Raw genomic sequence first — 17,287 nt, forward strand, 5'->3', positions numbered from 1 at the left:
CAAAGTCATAGCAATGCTGGGACCTCATTCACAGGAAGCAAGGCTGAGTGCTGTCCTCATTGGAGTGTGGGATGTGTCACTTCTTATGAACAGCTAAAATAATAATCATTCTTTGTCAGGGCTGCAGTCTTCAAAGAGATTAAATAAAATACATTATATGTGCTAAAAATACACTTAGCCTAGATGCATTCTCACCATATTAGATGCTGAGTGTAGATATTTCCTCTGTGACTGGACTTAAGGTTAATGCCTTTTCTTCATTAAGGATCATATCACTTAATATATGCATTCAAGAAATTACTATAAATCCGTGGTTTCAGAATAAGATAGAAATATTTGCTTACAAGATTCCTTAGTTACAGAAGCCTGGAGATAAAAGCCCTGTAGACATGGTGCTTGGTGACATGGCTTTGTGGTGGACTTGCTAGTGCTGGGTTAATGGTTAGACTCTAAGAATTTAAGAGTCTTTTCCAACATAAATGATTCTGTGATTCAAAAATAAGGCCAGGAATATATTGGCTAAATGCTCACATTTCATTTCCCACGATCCAAAATAGAGATTCACCAACAAAACTCCATTTAAAAAAATAATTACAAGGTGGTTTCATTAAATTTTCATTTATCTCTGGTGTGAGGGAAAACATGACTTCAATAAAATTTTTACAAAATTTTCATGTTTTCTATGTCTACATAAAAGACCAAACCTATTAAGTCTTTATGAATATGTCTTTTGACTCTATACTGCAATTATTAAGAAACATGAATTAATTATCTTTCATTATCAGCTGAGTTAATGCCTGGACATATCATCATACCTGGGAGAAATGAAAAATGAGAATTTGAGCAAATTCTCAGCTGATGATAGATGAGCCTATGATTGCAGAGTCCAGGCTATATCATAATTTGACTTCAAGGTTTGGATACTTCTTTTTATTTTTAACATGTCTGGACATTTTAATCCTGTACTAATTATAAAAACTTTTTGGGAAGCTTTTTTCATATTATCTGTCATCAGGGCACATTAAGTGCATGACATTCTCATAGCTTGTGGCAATTTTCTAGTGGTTATGAATAGCTCGGTTTTGATCCTGAAGGTGAGATGGGAACCATCAGTATAAAACTCTGGTAACTAAATTCTGCTTCCCTGTCATTTTACTAAAAATGCTGTTATAATAAAAGCTTGCATTAAATGGTTTTTCAATTAAGCCAAAAATGTTTATGGTGTTTACTATGTGTGTTCTGCACTTTTGGAATTCAAGATTACTTTTTGTGCAATAATACACATCTTCAAAATATCTGACTAACTTACAGTTAAAGTAGTGTGTCAATAAGGCTACAAAATGCTGGTATTTCAGTTTCCTGAGGCATTACACACGTTTTCTTAATTATTGTATTATGAGGAAAATAGATGGATCATTACAGTTATAAATTCTTGGCTGATTCTTCATTTCTAAAATTCAGATTGAACAGGGATATTATATTCTGTCATTTAAATTATATTTTCCCTTGCTCTTCAAATATTGTGTATTTTAATTCTTCCTAGCTTAGAAAGATGCATTTTATTTAAATGTTCATATCTTAGATTATTAGTACACTTATTGATTTTAAGGTTTTTTCTAAAATTATTTTATAACCAATAGTATCATATTGATGCTAATAAGGAATTAGTAATGATGCATGTAAAATTGTATGTAAATTTAACTAAAATGTAATTTATGTAAACTCAAAACTTTCAAGACAATTTTCTATCCAATTAGAAAGAACTATTTAATACACAAAATTCAGCTTTTATTTTGAATTTTATTATGTTTTTAAGATGAAGAGCTGGATAATTGAACTCTAGAAACAGCTGATCTAATAATTTGTCCCACATCTCTTATCTATCAATGAAGAAAATTTCCTAATTAGCATTTTGACCTTTATGAAGATAATTGAGTGAATCTTTCATTAGTAATAGACCAGGAAGGAATCATGGATTCAAACACTAACTTTTTCTGATGATGCAAAACTTACTTTGTAAAGTTTCTGGAAGTTCCCATATTTACTTTGGCGTTTGATTTACAGAAACCTATTTTAGGTCAAATTAGGATTTGCTGACAGAATGCAAGTTAACAGACCATGAGCAAAATTTCAACCTGATTTTTAAAGAGGGTATTTCAAATACCCTATCTCAGCTGGACTGGCATTGTTTCTTGTAATACTTTTAAAAATTTTATTAAGATCAAGATGATTAAGAATTAATGGAATCTGGTGAGTAGTCTGTGTAAAATTATTGTGCGGTCAAATTCTCAGAGGCTCCTCACTCAATCCACTTTTCCACAGAAACACTCTGACATTTTCTTGGAATGATTTTTCTACAATAATTTTGAAGCACAGTAAATAACTGACTACTTTGGGGCACTACTGTAGTTGACAATTCTCATTTTGTTTACTGCTGGAGCTTGGTGCTTGGTTGCTGTGCCAAGGGAATGCTAACAAAAGGGGGGCTTCTTCATCTGGCAATATTTGGTGCCTTTATGCACCTGTTCTATTCATACCAGTGAAGTGCATAGGAGTTTATACTCAAAGCATGCTAAATATACAGGGATATTTGCTTGTTTAGATCGTGCAATTATGATTGTTCAGAAAACAGTATAGATTTATTTTGTTTTTATAGGCTTACAAAGCTCTTTGTGCAAATTTTGCCATTTCTGAGCATTAGGGAGTCCTGGGAACTTCAGATCAACCTGGCTCCCACAGGTAAAATGGCACAGGCTGTCACGGGAGCTAAGAAAAATGAGTACATGGGAGTGCAGCATGCTGAAAAAGTGGCATTATGGCTTCTGTAATACTGACTCATACTGAAAATACTGGCTCAGCCTGAAAACACCAGGGCAGGGCAGTGGAATCTCCAAACAGGCAAGTTGCAGGGGTTTGCGAAGCCGTGATGCACCACTCAAACTGGATGTGGATTTCCTTTTCAACAGCCACAGCACAAAAGCTAGGAGGCACTTGGTGAGTGAGATTGCTTTGAGACAGATAGTTTACAAAACAGAAAATAAAGTTGTGAGACTTCCTGCCACAGGAAATTATTGGGGGAGTTGTAATTAGCAGGTTTGAGGGATTAGATAAATTCCTGGGTGGCAGGTCCAGAAATGAATAGCAGGATTAGGCAGAAACATACCAGGAACCCTCCCACCCTTATGGCTGCCCAGGAAGTGTGAGAACAAACCACAGAAGATGATTATTTTACATGCTCTGCATAGTTCTCAACAGCATTTCCTAATGCCAGCTGGAGAGATTAACTATATAGCCCATGGTTCTGAGATATTAGGACCTATCTTACATTCATATTTTGCAAGTTGCGCTGCTCTGAATTTTCTCATATGATGTTAAGATAGTTTGAAGTTCAATCTATTATTTCCTGAGTAACTCTGCTTTGCTGAAGGCCATTTTGTGCCACCTTCCAGAGAGCACTCATTACTTTAAGAAGCTTCACTGATTTTGGCCTTTAAAAATTTCTTTATTCTGATAGACTATGACACAACAGAGTCTCTGGAAATTTCTTTTTTTCACTTAAAATACAGAAAAACCTACTGAGTTAAAGGAAAAGCACTATAAGTGTCAACACATTTCCAGTGCAACGTCCTTGACTTTGTGTGCTTCTAGCTCTCTAGTCCTCAGGCAAGTGCAGTTCTTTTTTTACAGTGATGGAACATGACCTGTAATGCACATAAGCTAAAGATTTGGGTTCTCAATATACAGAAAAAAACCTGCATATTGACAAATCACACTGTGTTTTACACTGGAGCTGGGTAGTTTTTAGACATGGGTAAAGCCTTTACTCAGAAGGCTTATGGGCACTGGGTAGTGTGACTTACATGGTGGGAAAACTGAGAAAAGGGTAGAAACAGCCATTTGTATGTAGCTGGTGCACAATTTCTACAAAACTGGAACTGCCCACAGCAGTTTTTAATGAACACAATCATATTTCCCATGTAAAGACTTGCAGCCAGACATACTTTTCAGCAAGTAACCCGGTGCACACATTCTGACCGCTGATACATCCTGAAACATGAAAATGCTTGTTTATTTTCTTGCTAATTTATTTTAAATTTGCACTTCAGGGAAGGCAACCAAAGTGCAGTGTGTTGTGGGGACTGGTACAAATATTGTCAAAACACATCCTTGCTGCCTTGGTTGTGCCATGGATGTGCAATTCATGGTAATATCCCAACAGAAGGGCATATTACTTTTTCCTTTCAATTTGACTTGCAGCTAAACATAACATGTTTATAATTTTATGGGAATTCTTTATTAATAATGCCCAAAAGAGTACTCAAAAATGACAAAATGTGATTATGGGATACAGCATTAGATTTCAGAAAAAACAGAATCAAGCACCTTATGAAAAATGGTTTTCCTTTCTTTCTTATATGTTCCTGTGTGCATAAAAAAGCCTTGTGTTTGTGGAAATAGCTGAGTTCAGACAGTGATATTAAATTTTCTGGTTAATATTGGGAAAGGTCTGCTATTCAATTAGTTTTTTTGGACAGATTTCTACTCTCAGCTTTTTACCCATTCCTGCATTTTCTAATGGAGATGAGGGGTTTTAGACTTTTAAAAACAGAGTTCAGGGAGTCTTTACCAATTTCTTTCTTCTACCCACACTTTTTCTTCCCTTTTCTATTCCCTATATCCTCACATAACTCATATGGACAGAGTGACCAAATACAGGCATGATATCTTTATTAACCCAAGTAATGGAAAATGTGTTACAGAAAAGTTCCACAGTTAGAATAAACACTAAGAGAGTAAACTCTGCTTTAACTCAGCAAATCAATAAGGAAAAAAAAAAAGGAATTAACAAGGGGATCTTAGAAAACATTCCTTGTCAGTTTTTGCTGTTGTTTGGAAATGTTTAGACTGCTGTTAGACCATTACAGCAAGAAAGTGCAAGCAAGAAAAGAAGGATCTCATCTTTAAATTCTGGGCTAGTAAAAACTTGTTCTTGCTGTAGAAATGTTGCACAGAAATAATGATGTATTTTCTTCATACCAGTTAGGCTGCTTCAAGCAATAAGTCTAAGAGTAACAGTTCATACAAATATATTTTTCATATATATTTTTACATGTGTCATTAAAAATATTTTTAAATAAATAAATGAATGGAGATTGTTTTTGCAATATCTCTTATACTTCTTTTGCAATGGTTTGTGACTGGTTTATTTTACACCTGAAAGAACAGACTGAAAGGAAACCTGAGGAAAACTTCTGCATTATTGTCTCCATGCAGAAGGGAAGGTAAAGCCTGCAAATATCATATGTTGTAATGAACATCATTAATCCATTTTAGTGAAGCCTGGGAGAAATGGAGCAAGTTTTGATAAACAAACTCCAGATGGAGATAACAGGAAACGTGTAGAAAAATGGCACTCAGAGGGAACACCTCCAAAATATAATTAAGTGGGCAGAATGATTCAAACAAGATGAATGAAGCAGTATTTTAATTGCAGTTTTGAGAGACTGTTTGGATGTTTGGGGATACTGAGGATAAGAGGTTATATATTTCTCAAAATAAAATTTCACTGCTATTTTAACACTAGCATTTTGTTTTGAGATCTGTTGACACTGAAGTTCTAGTGTTACTTTATGACAGTATTTCTACATATTCCACTTTTTTATATTGATTAAGTAATACTGATTTGCATACCAACCCCTGCTCTCTCCAGTTACACCAGCAAAATTAGACTGTGAACCTTTGCATTGCCGTGGAATCTTTTGACTGTGCCTGCTGAATATGATGATGTTTACTGAAATAAGATCTATTAATGGTCTGCTCTGGCCATGGACACCTTCCCCTAGACCAAGCCTTGAACACTCACAGGGATGGGGCATCCAACACTTCTCTGTGCAAGTTGTGCCAGGGTCTCACCACCCTCACATGAAAGAATTCCTTCCTAATATTTAATCTAAACCACTTCTCTGTCAGTTTGAAGCCATTCCCCCTTGTCCTGTCACTCCAGACCCCTGTAAATTGTCTCTCTCCATCTTTCCTGTGGGCTCTTGCTGAAGACCACCCTCTAGGTCACGGGTGGCTCCCTGTGGTGGAAAAGTCTCTCCTCCAACCCGTGCTTCCAAAGAAAGGCTCAGCAGTCTCTTGTTGTTCGGTCTCAAGGCAGTTTATTGCAAGTTATCTAAAAGATTTTCTTCTGGGGCTGCTGTGGTTTGCTCACAGCTCAGGCAGAGGCACACACACACCCTGACATCCTCTCTGACCCCGACTGCTTCTTCTCTCCCACCCAGGGCTGCTGCTGTCTTTTATATGGTACATTACGTGTTACATGGTTACAGTTTTCCTCCAATACCTATTACCTATATTAAATGGTGCTTTTCTACTCTAAACCAATCTGTGAGTGCCAACATCACCAAGAACATGGAGGTAAGGAAGAAGAAAGAGGGAGGACAGGGCAGGCCAAAATCCCTCCATCTTAAACTTCTGACCCCCATTTACACAACCAAAACTCCCCTCTACAGGACTTTAAACCCCCCTGTACAGAACTCAAAAATTCTTCCCTCTACTTTGTGACTACTTCTACTCTAATATCTAAACTTTTGTGACTTCTTGTTCTTCCTGCAAGATTGGTAAATCATTCCATGGCTCAAACCCAAAATCACAGCTGTTTCCAGCTGCCTGCCAGGGTCTCAAATGCTTCTGGCTTGGACCCAGAACCTCCAAAAATGTCTGAGGGACTTTTCCAGTTCCAACAGGCTCTCTTCAGGTACTGGAAGGCCACAATTAGTTCACCCTGAAGCCTCCTCTGTTCCAGAAGAATCCTGACTCTCTCAGCCTTTCCTCATAGAGGAGGGTCTCCATTCCCCTGACCATTTTGGTGGCCTTTTGTGGATGATGGATATAAATCTTCCTTTTAAACCCATGTATTTTAAGCTCCTCAATGTTTATTTGCCACCTTTCAGCCCTTTTTGATCACTGTAGAACTTGCAGCTACAGCACATGAAAAATTTACAGCTGAACTTGAAAAAAATCTAATAGACAAATTCACAGATGTAGAACCCATTAAAGCTTATTATACACAAAGATATCACATTTGGCTCAGGAAGAGTCTAAGCCTCAGGGTGGCTGAAGTCGCATCTTACTGTAGCACTTTCTCTTGCTTGCACTCTTTTAAAGTATATCTTGCAGACCACAGGATTAGACTTTTGACCCAGTATGTCTATTCTAAAAATAGAAAAAAATCACTCCAAAATGTGTGTTCAGCTGAGAAAACTAGGATGGAGTTACTAAGGGTGAACTTTGTAGAGGGATTAGGAAGAGGCAGAATTTTTTTGCTGTCAGTTTCCTTCTGATTATGGTGCTCGTGAATAAACATAAATGCAGTCTCTCTGAAAAGTAGCATTTTTTGCAAGTGATTGGCCCATGTTGTAAGATCTTTCACCAACAGTGTCATAGCATGTATGCAATACAGAGGAAAAGTAATTTTGTGCACTTCGAGACAAACTGAGCTACTTCATTAGAATGAATCCTACACAGGAAAAAAAAAATAGTCACAGTCATAGCTTATTTCAATTTGTTTTAATAAATCAGTTGAATATTAGAAAAATAGAAACATTCCAAACCCCAAACAAGATGAAAAAAAAAAAAACAAAACCTCCAAGTAACATAATATAAGAGAAAAACAGCAGGTCCTAACAAAACCTTAAACCTCATTCTGCAGTTTTCAAATTTTCATTTTGATCCACAGACTAAGCAGGATAGCAGCTGTTTTAGAAGACAGGATCTACAATCAGAACAGTCTTGTTAAATTAGATAAACAAATTGAATTCTGAAAAATGAGCAGACATGCAGAAGAAAGTGGGAAGATTTAAGTAATGGGTTAGTTCCAAATGCACAATAGTAGAAGAGAGAAATCTAAATAATTATACCATAGAGTAATATTTATGCATTAAAATGAATGAAGAAGACATTTGTACAGACATGGTATATTAGGATTATCAAGTAAGAAAATGAAAGAAGATTGCTGTGATCTATTACTGAATCTGCCAGAAACTAGGTGTTTGATATATGTTTTATGTTCAGTACAGGTCAGAAGTCTTTTAAAATAAAACAGCAGAAGAGTTTGGGTAGCAAAGAACCTTTAAAGGTCAGATAGCCCAACCTCACTTGCAGTGAGCAGTGACATCTTCAGCTAGATCAGGTTGCTCAGCTGTGCAATCTGATCTTGAGCCAGCTTTGTGATGGATTTTTGCCACAAAATTAACCCTAGATCCAAATTTATATTTATTGTATTTAAATCAAGAATCTGAATTTATATTTCCACTGGAGTTCTTTTGTTGTTTTCTATTTATCTAAAATAGAAGATATGGACTGGCATTTCCCATTCTGGATTCAGTACCAAGAAAGCAAGAAAGAAAAAGGGAAAGCAAACTTCTCTCTCCCTTTTTTTTTTTTTTTTCAAACAACAAATGCCTGCAAGTTTTTTTATGTCCAACAGGAATGTCAGGTGAGCAGTGAAATAAAACACTCTGAATGCAATAAATGGTTCATTCACATTAAAAAGTGTGCAGATTAAAACAAGGGGGGCAGATGAGCATACCATGTGTGTTCAAAAGGTATGAAAAGTAAATACTGACTTCTGATTTTTGTAAAATATCTGATAAATCTGAAAATCTATGAAAATTACTTCTGGAAAATTTAAGGAGTGTTTTTGTGATTACTTTATTAAACAATAGCAGATATAGTACAGTTCTTTCTTTATTTGGATTGCATGTTTAACAACAGCCCGTGAGAGGCCAGTGAATTATAGACAGTAATGTAATCTTCCCTTTGGTACCTCAGCTTTCATATCTGAACAAAATACTTTTCTTTTTGACAGTTTTTGAGTAAATAAAACTTTTCTATAGCCTGAACTCTCCAGGGTGAATAAATGGAAGACCAGTAGTCTGCTGGATTTCATAGATTATTTAAACAGACTTTTTAGTATTCTCTTATATAACAAATATATATATATATATATGTATATATATATGTATATATATATATATAAATGTAATGAGGTGAAGATAGTGTACAGTGCAAATAAATAGCTATAATATTTATTCAGGAAAATGACATTTTTGAGATGGCTGTTTGTTCTGAAATAATACACTGGATACAATCTATGATCTTCTAGCTGCAGCCTTTTAAACAGTTTGAAAAAATAATATCTGAAATTCATTAATATTGGAAGTTTACCCACCCCCCCCCCCCCCGAAATTTTCTGCCATAAAATATGCACTTTTTAAAGAGCAAGTACTTAACTAATAAGGTTCATGGTCTTTTGAAGCTAGCTTTATGATGTACTTTCTCTAAAGAACAATTTAATTAGATATCAAAATGTCACCTGCAGTGAATAAAATCCCTAAATATTAAAGTTAGAGTTGTGTGTTGCCTGCAGAAGTGAAAGTCAGTGTTACTTCTATTTTGCCATATTGCTTTAGAGGCTGAGTGTAGGGGTCATAATATTTGTTTACAACCAGAAGAAACTTATTTTCTAACTTAGAATCTGAGTCATTATCTATTTACACATTAATTTGAACCAGGTTTTGCATTTAATATCAGGGCTTTTGCTTTTGGCAGAAAATACAACATATTTTTTCAGTAATTAATATTTTAATGATTAATAATGATGAATGAAGGGAATATAAGGCAATAATGAAAGGAATATCTTATAATATTTTAAGACTATGTGTAAATTTCTTTGAATATAAACAAGATTATAGTTTTCAGCCAATACTGATAATCCTAATATGAGAGAAAAGCCACTTCCACCTCTGTTAGCTCCTTCTGCAATAGTTAGATTTTTTTTAATTTTTGTATTTTGCATTACAGTAAATAATCATAGAATCATACACTATCCTGAGGTGGAAGGGACCCACAAGGATCATCGAAGTCCAACACCTGGCCTAAAATCCCACCATGGGCCTGAGAGTATTGTCCAAATCCTTCTTAAACACAGCCATATGTGGTGCTGTGACCACTTCCCTGAGGAGCCTCTTCCAGTGGCCAAGCACAGGATGAAAAATATTTTTGCTAATGAACATTTGTATCTGTTACTCTACATTGCAAGAACTGCACGAAATCAAAAGATTGTGGTGGATATTCATGTCAAAGTTGTTCTACAGCAAACCATCACAAAAAACTATTCAAATAGTGAAAGTGCTGAATGAACATACTTTTCTTTTATGCTTTAAAAAATTAAATTAGAAATCTTACTTTATTCAACTGAAGGGAGCAGGGAGAATCCAGATACCATTCCATCAGGGGTATTATTACTGGGTATTAAGCATGATGACTAAATAAACCAAAGTATTCTTTCCAATTATTTAGTACAGAAAAGGCAAACAACTCCTTTGAAAGCTGAAAATTATATAGAAACAAGTATTCAGTGTTTGCTCTTCTTTAGACAAGCTCTAGTGTCAAGACTAGTGAAATCAGGATATCTGTCTCAATAGAGCCTCAAGGTATAATTTAATAAAACAAAGAGTTTATAATAAAATGGATTAGAAATGTTATTTTAAATGCATGTTAAATTTTCTGACACTTCAAACAAATGCCGACATTTTTAATTTTATTCACATTTTCTGTGTATATTAATTATAGATGTAATTTAACAGCCACTAAGTATAGAATCCAATCGAATTTTAGTTGGGCTATGAGTGCAGAATTTCACTGCTAATTAGAGGACATAAAAGAAAATATTATTTTTTTTAAAGATCCAGGATCTCATTCTCCCTCTTGGAAGGTTCTGGCCTGTTTCAATTGCTTTTTTTCCTTCTTTTTCCTTCACATTCAGAAACTTTCCAGATAAAAGATCAAAACCTGCGGCCTAGCTTTCACATAGCTGAAGAGGAGACAGCAGGTAGTAAGAGCAAATCCATAGACACGTAAATCCTGTTGCATGGAGTGCAGCAGGAGTGTGAGGATTGGTGTGTCTGGTGCTGAACACCGAGGTCTCCCTTGCGGCAGAGCGAGCGACGCCTCCCGGCCACCACCGTGCCAGAGCCCACCCTGGGTCAGGGGTGGCTCCCTGTGGTGGAAAAGTCTCTCCTCCAACCCAAGCTACCAAAGAAAGGCTCAGCAGTCTCTTGTTGTTTGGTCTCAAGGTAGTTTATTGCAAGTTATCTAAAAGATTTTCTTCTCTGGCTGCTGTGGTTTGCTCACAGCTCAGGCAGAGCCACACACACCCTGACATCCTCTCTGACCCCGACTGCTTCTTCTCTCCCCGCCCAGGGCTGCTGCTCTCTTTTATATGGTACATTACGTGTTACATGGTTACAGTTTTTCCCCAATGCCTATTACCTATATTAAATGGTGCTTTTCTATCTTTTATATGGTACATTACGTGTTACATGTTTACAGTTTTTCCCAATGCCTGTTACCTATATTAAATGGTGCTTTTCTACTCTAAACCAACCTGTGAGTGCCAACATCACCAAGAACATGGAGGTAAGGAAGAAGAAAGAGGAGAACAGGGCAGGCCAAAATCCCTCCATCTTAAAACTTCTGACCCCCATTTACACAACCAAAACCCCCTGCACAGCACTCAAAAATTCTTCCCTTTACTTTGTGACTAATTCTACTGTAACATCTAAACTTTTGTGACTTCATGTACTTCCTGCAAGATTGGTAAATCATTCCATGGTTCAAACTCAAAATCACAGCTGTTTCCAGCTGCCTGCCAGGGTCTCAAATGCTTCTGACCTGGACCTGAAACCTCCAAAAATGTCTGAGGGACTTTTTCAGTTCCAACACCACCATGTAATTCAGTACAACTGGCCTGGAACAGGATGTAATTAGAAAAGTAGAAGTCCATCAAATCGTCTTGGAAACTCAGTGAGGAGGAGGCAGACATAACGCAGCCCAGAAGCCAGGAAAGGAGACTGAAGATGTGCTTCCCTCCTCTGATATATTTTCAATGTCCGTTTTCTCCTGCCATTTGCATTGGATTTATTGAAGCTGCTACATGGACACAACACATTTCCTGTGGCGTTTCCATTTTTTTGTTTTTCATTTTTCTTCGTCTAGAAGTCTAATTCACACATGGGCAGGCTCAAGCAGTGCTCCCAAATCCATTGTGTATTCCATGTCAGCTGAAGCCGAACAAGCGAGACCAAGAACTGATGTTCCCATCGCTTGTCTGTGATGTTCAACAACTTGAAATGCTGCCAAATCCGCTTACTTTCCCCTGCTCTCAGGAGCCAGTGAACCGCATTCCCATGGTAATCAACTGCAAGCTGCCAGGTGATTTCATTGGATATAGGACTGGACCCATAAAGTTAAAATGGGGGTGGATTATTCAGTGAAATTGCCTGTCAAAATCTATTTGTAAACAATCATTCAGTCTGTAGGGTGACTTTGCAACCCTTAGGCATGATTAAACAGATTGAGACCTTTGCTTGCATTTCATGCTGCTTTTTAAATTTTCCAGTAGTGGCTTTGTTTGGAGCTTGTGGCTTGTAACAAGGTTCTTTTTTTATCCTGTAATTTAATGTTAGCCTAAGTACAGAGAAACAATTTTCCTTTTGATGGTTGACTCTTCACAATGAATTACAAAGGGAGTTAATACCGTCAGAACATGTATGCAAAATCTTTAAAACGAAACACCCAATGTGTCTGTTTAGTTGATATTCTTTCCTCTCCATCAGTTTTGGGTATGTTTTACTTCTTTCTCAAACCATCTAACTGGCAATATTTTAATGAGGCTGTTTAGAGTTAAAAGAAAGCACAGATTAGACCAGATACTGCTGGAAGTTTGCACGCTCAAATGTTCTTACCCTTTGAAAAGTCTAATAGGTTGCAGTGAAAACCAGTTTCAGTTAAATAAAAATATTGACTTCTATTTAAGGCATAATGTTTCCTATCTATTTTGCACAAAACATTTAAACATTTTCTTTAACGAGCATGTGCCTATTGGTTACTATAAAGGAGATAATGGATGTAATTTAATGGAAATTTTTGTCTAGGGTTTTTTATTGACAAAGAGCTAAGAACCCCCAGTTGAGAGCACGTAAGGCTAAAAGAATGATGCAATCTGTATAGTGGTTTAATAGAGCTTGGCATTTTCAAAAGTGAAATAGCAAATATTTAATTGCTTTCATAATAGTGTCAGTGTATTTCTAGAAGGCTTGATCTGCATTTTCTTCAAGTAATCTGACATAACCCTCAATTCTTATAACTAATTTTAGAAAACAACAACATAAAAATTGTGAGAAATCCTCTTCTATTGTAAAAAGTTTGGTTTTCTTAAATGGATTTTTGACTTTGCATACTTTAAAATAGTTACTTGACAATTTTATATTAACCATCCAGGATAATGAAAGAGTAATTTGGCAAAGCTCAAGAAATTCTCAAAGCGACTCAAACTGTGAAATGCTAATGTTATTTCATAACATAAAGGGCCATTATAATTTTTAAAAAATCTGCTGCAAGAAAAATATAAAAGAAATAATTGAACATTTTATGGACAGGGAACAAGCTGAAATAGTAACACTGGAATGTGATTAAAAAACACATGGATTACATAATTCAGAAGTATTTTAACAAAATGTGGAGACAGAATAGAGTGTACTCATAACAGGGGAGGACATAGGAGAATAGACCCTCTTCACTTTTTTTTGTAATTTTGAAGTATACTTCTAATCTTTCCCATAATTTTCTCTATATTTTAAATATATTTCAAGTTTGTTTATATAAAATTAAACTTACAGGATGAAATAGACTTTTTAGAGGCAAAAAAACTAAGCACTCTCATCAAGTAAGTTAAATAAACATTTTGTAAAAGGAAATGTTGATAGAAGACATTTCATAATGCAGAATATCTCTTTAGAAGAACTTCCTTGTCAAAGTAGATTTTTAAAAAATAAATTCATTATCTTTTTTTTTATTTTGTTTCTTTGCTGTTTTTTTAATTTAAAAATTTTAACCATTTCAGAATCTGAAGTAAGATAATTTTTGATTCCTTTTAATGTTTGGTTTTAAAATTCTTTGTTTATATTTGAAATTTATCCGAAGTCTTAAAGCTAATGTCAGTGCTATGCTTTGCTTTTTGTTTCAATTAAGATACTTATATTTACTTTAAGAATGTTTTCTTCTAGAAATATCTGAGATAATTGCCTGTAAAAATAATGAAATCAGAAGACTGATTAGGGAAATTAGCTAGGCTGGATCTCAGAAACTGCATTTCTCTATTAACCTCCTAGAGGGATCCATCAGGAACCTTCGCATTTCTACTTAAAAAATATCTGACCCTCTCCTGAAGGGGCAACTCAGGTTCTTGTTAATAGATCCCTTGGGGACAACTAGAGCGACATGATACTAAAGGATCATATTAAAATATTTTCATAGATAGATAGAAATAGATATGTAGGGTTTATTTTAGAACAATTTGTTCCAATGGAAATTTTTATGTAGCCATTTTGGTTATTTTCAATAGTAATATATCAATACAGAAAGAATATTTCAGAAAATGCATAAAGAAAAGAAAGAAAGAGAAAGAAAGAATAAGAGCAGAAAGATATTGTCTGAGGATCCAGCAGTGAGACTTGATTGCTTCAATTTCTATGTCCAAAGTGATCAAAGTGATTGTTACAGCCTTGATCTGTTGAGGGTGAGGGAAAGCACACAGATCACAAAGTTCAATGAGTTAATAAAGCTCAGATTTATGTGAGAAAACCCAGGTGCCTCCCCTGGTGGAGCAGATTTACACTGTCTGCTGCAGCACTGCAGATGTGCTGCAACATTTTGGATTTTGTGCAAAAATCCAAAAGTCTGCCGGTGGAAGCCCCCAGAAATGAGTCTGGGGGTGCTTAATGCCTTTTGGTTATTTATAACCTCTTCTGAGATAAGACAGCTCCTCTCATGTCAGTATAGCTGAGCCAGTTTTGTTCCATCAGGAGGGACAAACACCTTCAGACCACCCGGTGAATGTCCCAGTGCCTTCTGCAGGGTGGGGCAGAGTTTTGCAGCTGATCAGTTCTGTGAGAGAGGAGATTGGCATGATAAAAACCAATATCCCACCTTGCAGTGTCTGCTTCTTTTTGGCCTTCTCCCTTACCTGGCTCAAAACCCAGCTTGTAACCACCAGTAGCAAGCACTCATATGAGAATCAGAGGTTTGAACAGCAGCACACCCAAATATTGTCCTGCTTCCCCTCGAGGGCTGCAAACCCAGCCCCAACTAAGCACTGGTGCCTTCACAGGGCAGACTGGTTTGAGTTATTAACCATTAATGTCCCAGTTTCTCACAATATGTAATTTGCTTCATGAGTTTTCTGCTACTGACTTTTATTGTTGAAATAACTGAAAGGAAAACAGGCATGTGAACATTTGGAAATTACAGATATTTACATACTTCATGCATACGGTAAACTGTTGATAGCAATCTTTAACATTCATTGAAGCTGTTTTAAAAGCAACTTACATGTAAAATGGAGCTATACGTTATTTAGGATATTGTTTTTTACTTAAGATATCAAATTAACTTATAAGAAATGCATTCAGTTCTATATCAAATCAATAGGCCTGTGGCAGATTCCACCTTTTTTTAAACTCTATATATTGAATGATGTGTTGGGTTAGCCTGTGGTACAGTTAACTTTTTTCACAGTGCCTGGTGTGGGGCTGTGTGCTGAAAACAGTGCTGTAACTCAGGGATGTTCTCATTATAACTGAGCAGTGTTTGCACAGAGTCAGAGCCTTTTCTGTCTCACACCATCCCAGCAGTGAGAGGGCTGAGGGTGCATAAGGGGTGGGAGATGTTCAGAGTGATGACATTTGTCACCTCAAGTCACCATTACAGGTGATAGGGCTCTGCCCTTCTGGGAATGGCCAAACACCTGCCTGCTCATGGGAAGTGATGAATGAATTCCTTGTTCTACTTTACTTTTGAGCAAGGCTTTTGGTTTCCCTGTTAAACTGTCTTTATCTTAATCCATGAGTTTTTTCACTTTTACCCTCCCCCAGTTCTTCTGCCCACCCCACTGATGGTGAGGGGGTGAATATCTGTGTGGAACTTGGTAAGGTTAAATTATAATCGATGGCTAAGGCAGAAGCCTTAAGATGCTTTTATCACACTCAGAAAAAAAAAAGATTTCACAATTTTTTTCTTTATTCATGACCACCAGATATTTTACTAGTAAGAAAATACAATTATCCTTTTGGTTATCTACTCCTCTCTCTGTTGCAAATTTGCTACCTGGGCTAACCATTTATTCATTCACTGGCTGGTTTTATTCTTTTTATAAGGTCATGTTCCATGTGAAATTGCTGAAGTCAGTCAGCCAAATCAAATGTAGCTCTTGGAGGATCAACGTTGTAATGCACCTAGCCTGACAGCATTAATCCTTTACTCTGTAACACCAAGAGTTCTACTTCACAAATTCAAACTTCCCAAAAATGACAAAACCTTTTGATCCTGTAAATCAGGAACAACTGCACTGAGGAGCTTTGTCTTTAATGATTGTGACAGGAAAGTGAAAGTCGTTGGATGTTATAAAACGCTTAATCTAATTCCCCTCTAACAGTTTGGAAATCAAATTAGTTACCCTCTACTTGCTTTCCTGAGACCTCAAGTTCTGTACAACACCAGGATATGGGGCAAGAGCTTAAACACTGATTTATGGCAGCTGGCAGAGCTGTGGAGAAGGAATAGAAGATCTCTGCCTGTGTATATGTGCACCCTGATGAAGTGATAAGTAAGGAGTGTAATATTCTTGATAAATTGAGCTGTACATCTACTACAAAAATAGGGTTAAGTGAGCATTGGTTTCAGCTCTGCACAGCTGTTTCTGCAGATTGGGTTCCTGCTCTTTAATATTCATTGCTAGCAAAAACTCATGCAGAGAAGTTTTTGTTCAACATGAATATTTAGGAAATTACTGCTCGATGTATGATTATTTAGTTTTGCATGCAAAAACCCCAGTATTCATGAACAATTTTATAGGTCTGTTATTCATCATTTACTGTTCTTCTCATTCATAAGTTTCATTCTTTTAGGAAAAAAAAACAATGAAACTATAATACTTAGGCAGTCACAAGAAAAGAAATGCAAAAGGTTAATCTTTGCCTAATCTTTTTAAATCATTGTTTATAACAAACTTATCTACAGTGCTACGATTTTTGCTTTGGAGAACAAATACAAAATACCACTTCAGTAAATACACTACGTTTATTTTAGTAATGAATGATAAGCACATGGAATATATAAAAATGAGGAATTTTCTGAGAGCTTTTAAGGCCGAAGGTAAGCATAA

General features: G+C 36.1%; 1 long non-coding RNA gene across 1 annotated transcript in view; it reads left to right on the plus strand.

The window, feature by feature from the left end:
* The first annotated feature begins 715 nt into the window (after nucleotides 1-715).
* Nucleotides 716-17,287, plus strand: part of LOC146768580 (uncharacterized) — a 55,473-nt gene continuing 38,901 nt past the window's right edge. Inside the window, exons 1-2 of the long non-coding RNA XR_014958631.1 lie at nucleotides 716-8,500; nucleotides 10,832-12,279. This is a non-coding gene — a long non-coding RNA (uncharacterized LOC146768580). The remainder of the gene's footprint in view (nucleotides 8,501-10,831; nucleotides 12,280-17,287) is intronic.

This window comes from Lonchura striata, chromosome 1 (assembly GCF_050655825.1).
Source record: "Lonchura striata isolate lonStrDom1 chromosome 1, ASM5065582v1, whole genome shotgun sequence".
NCBI lineage: Eukaryota > Metazoa > Chordata > Aves > Passeriformes > Estrildidae > Lonchura > Lonchura striata.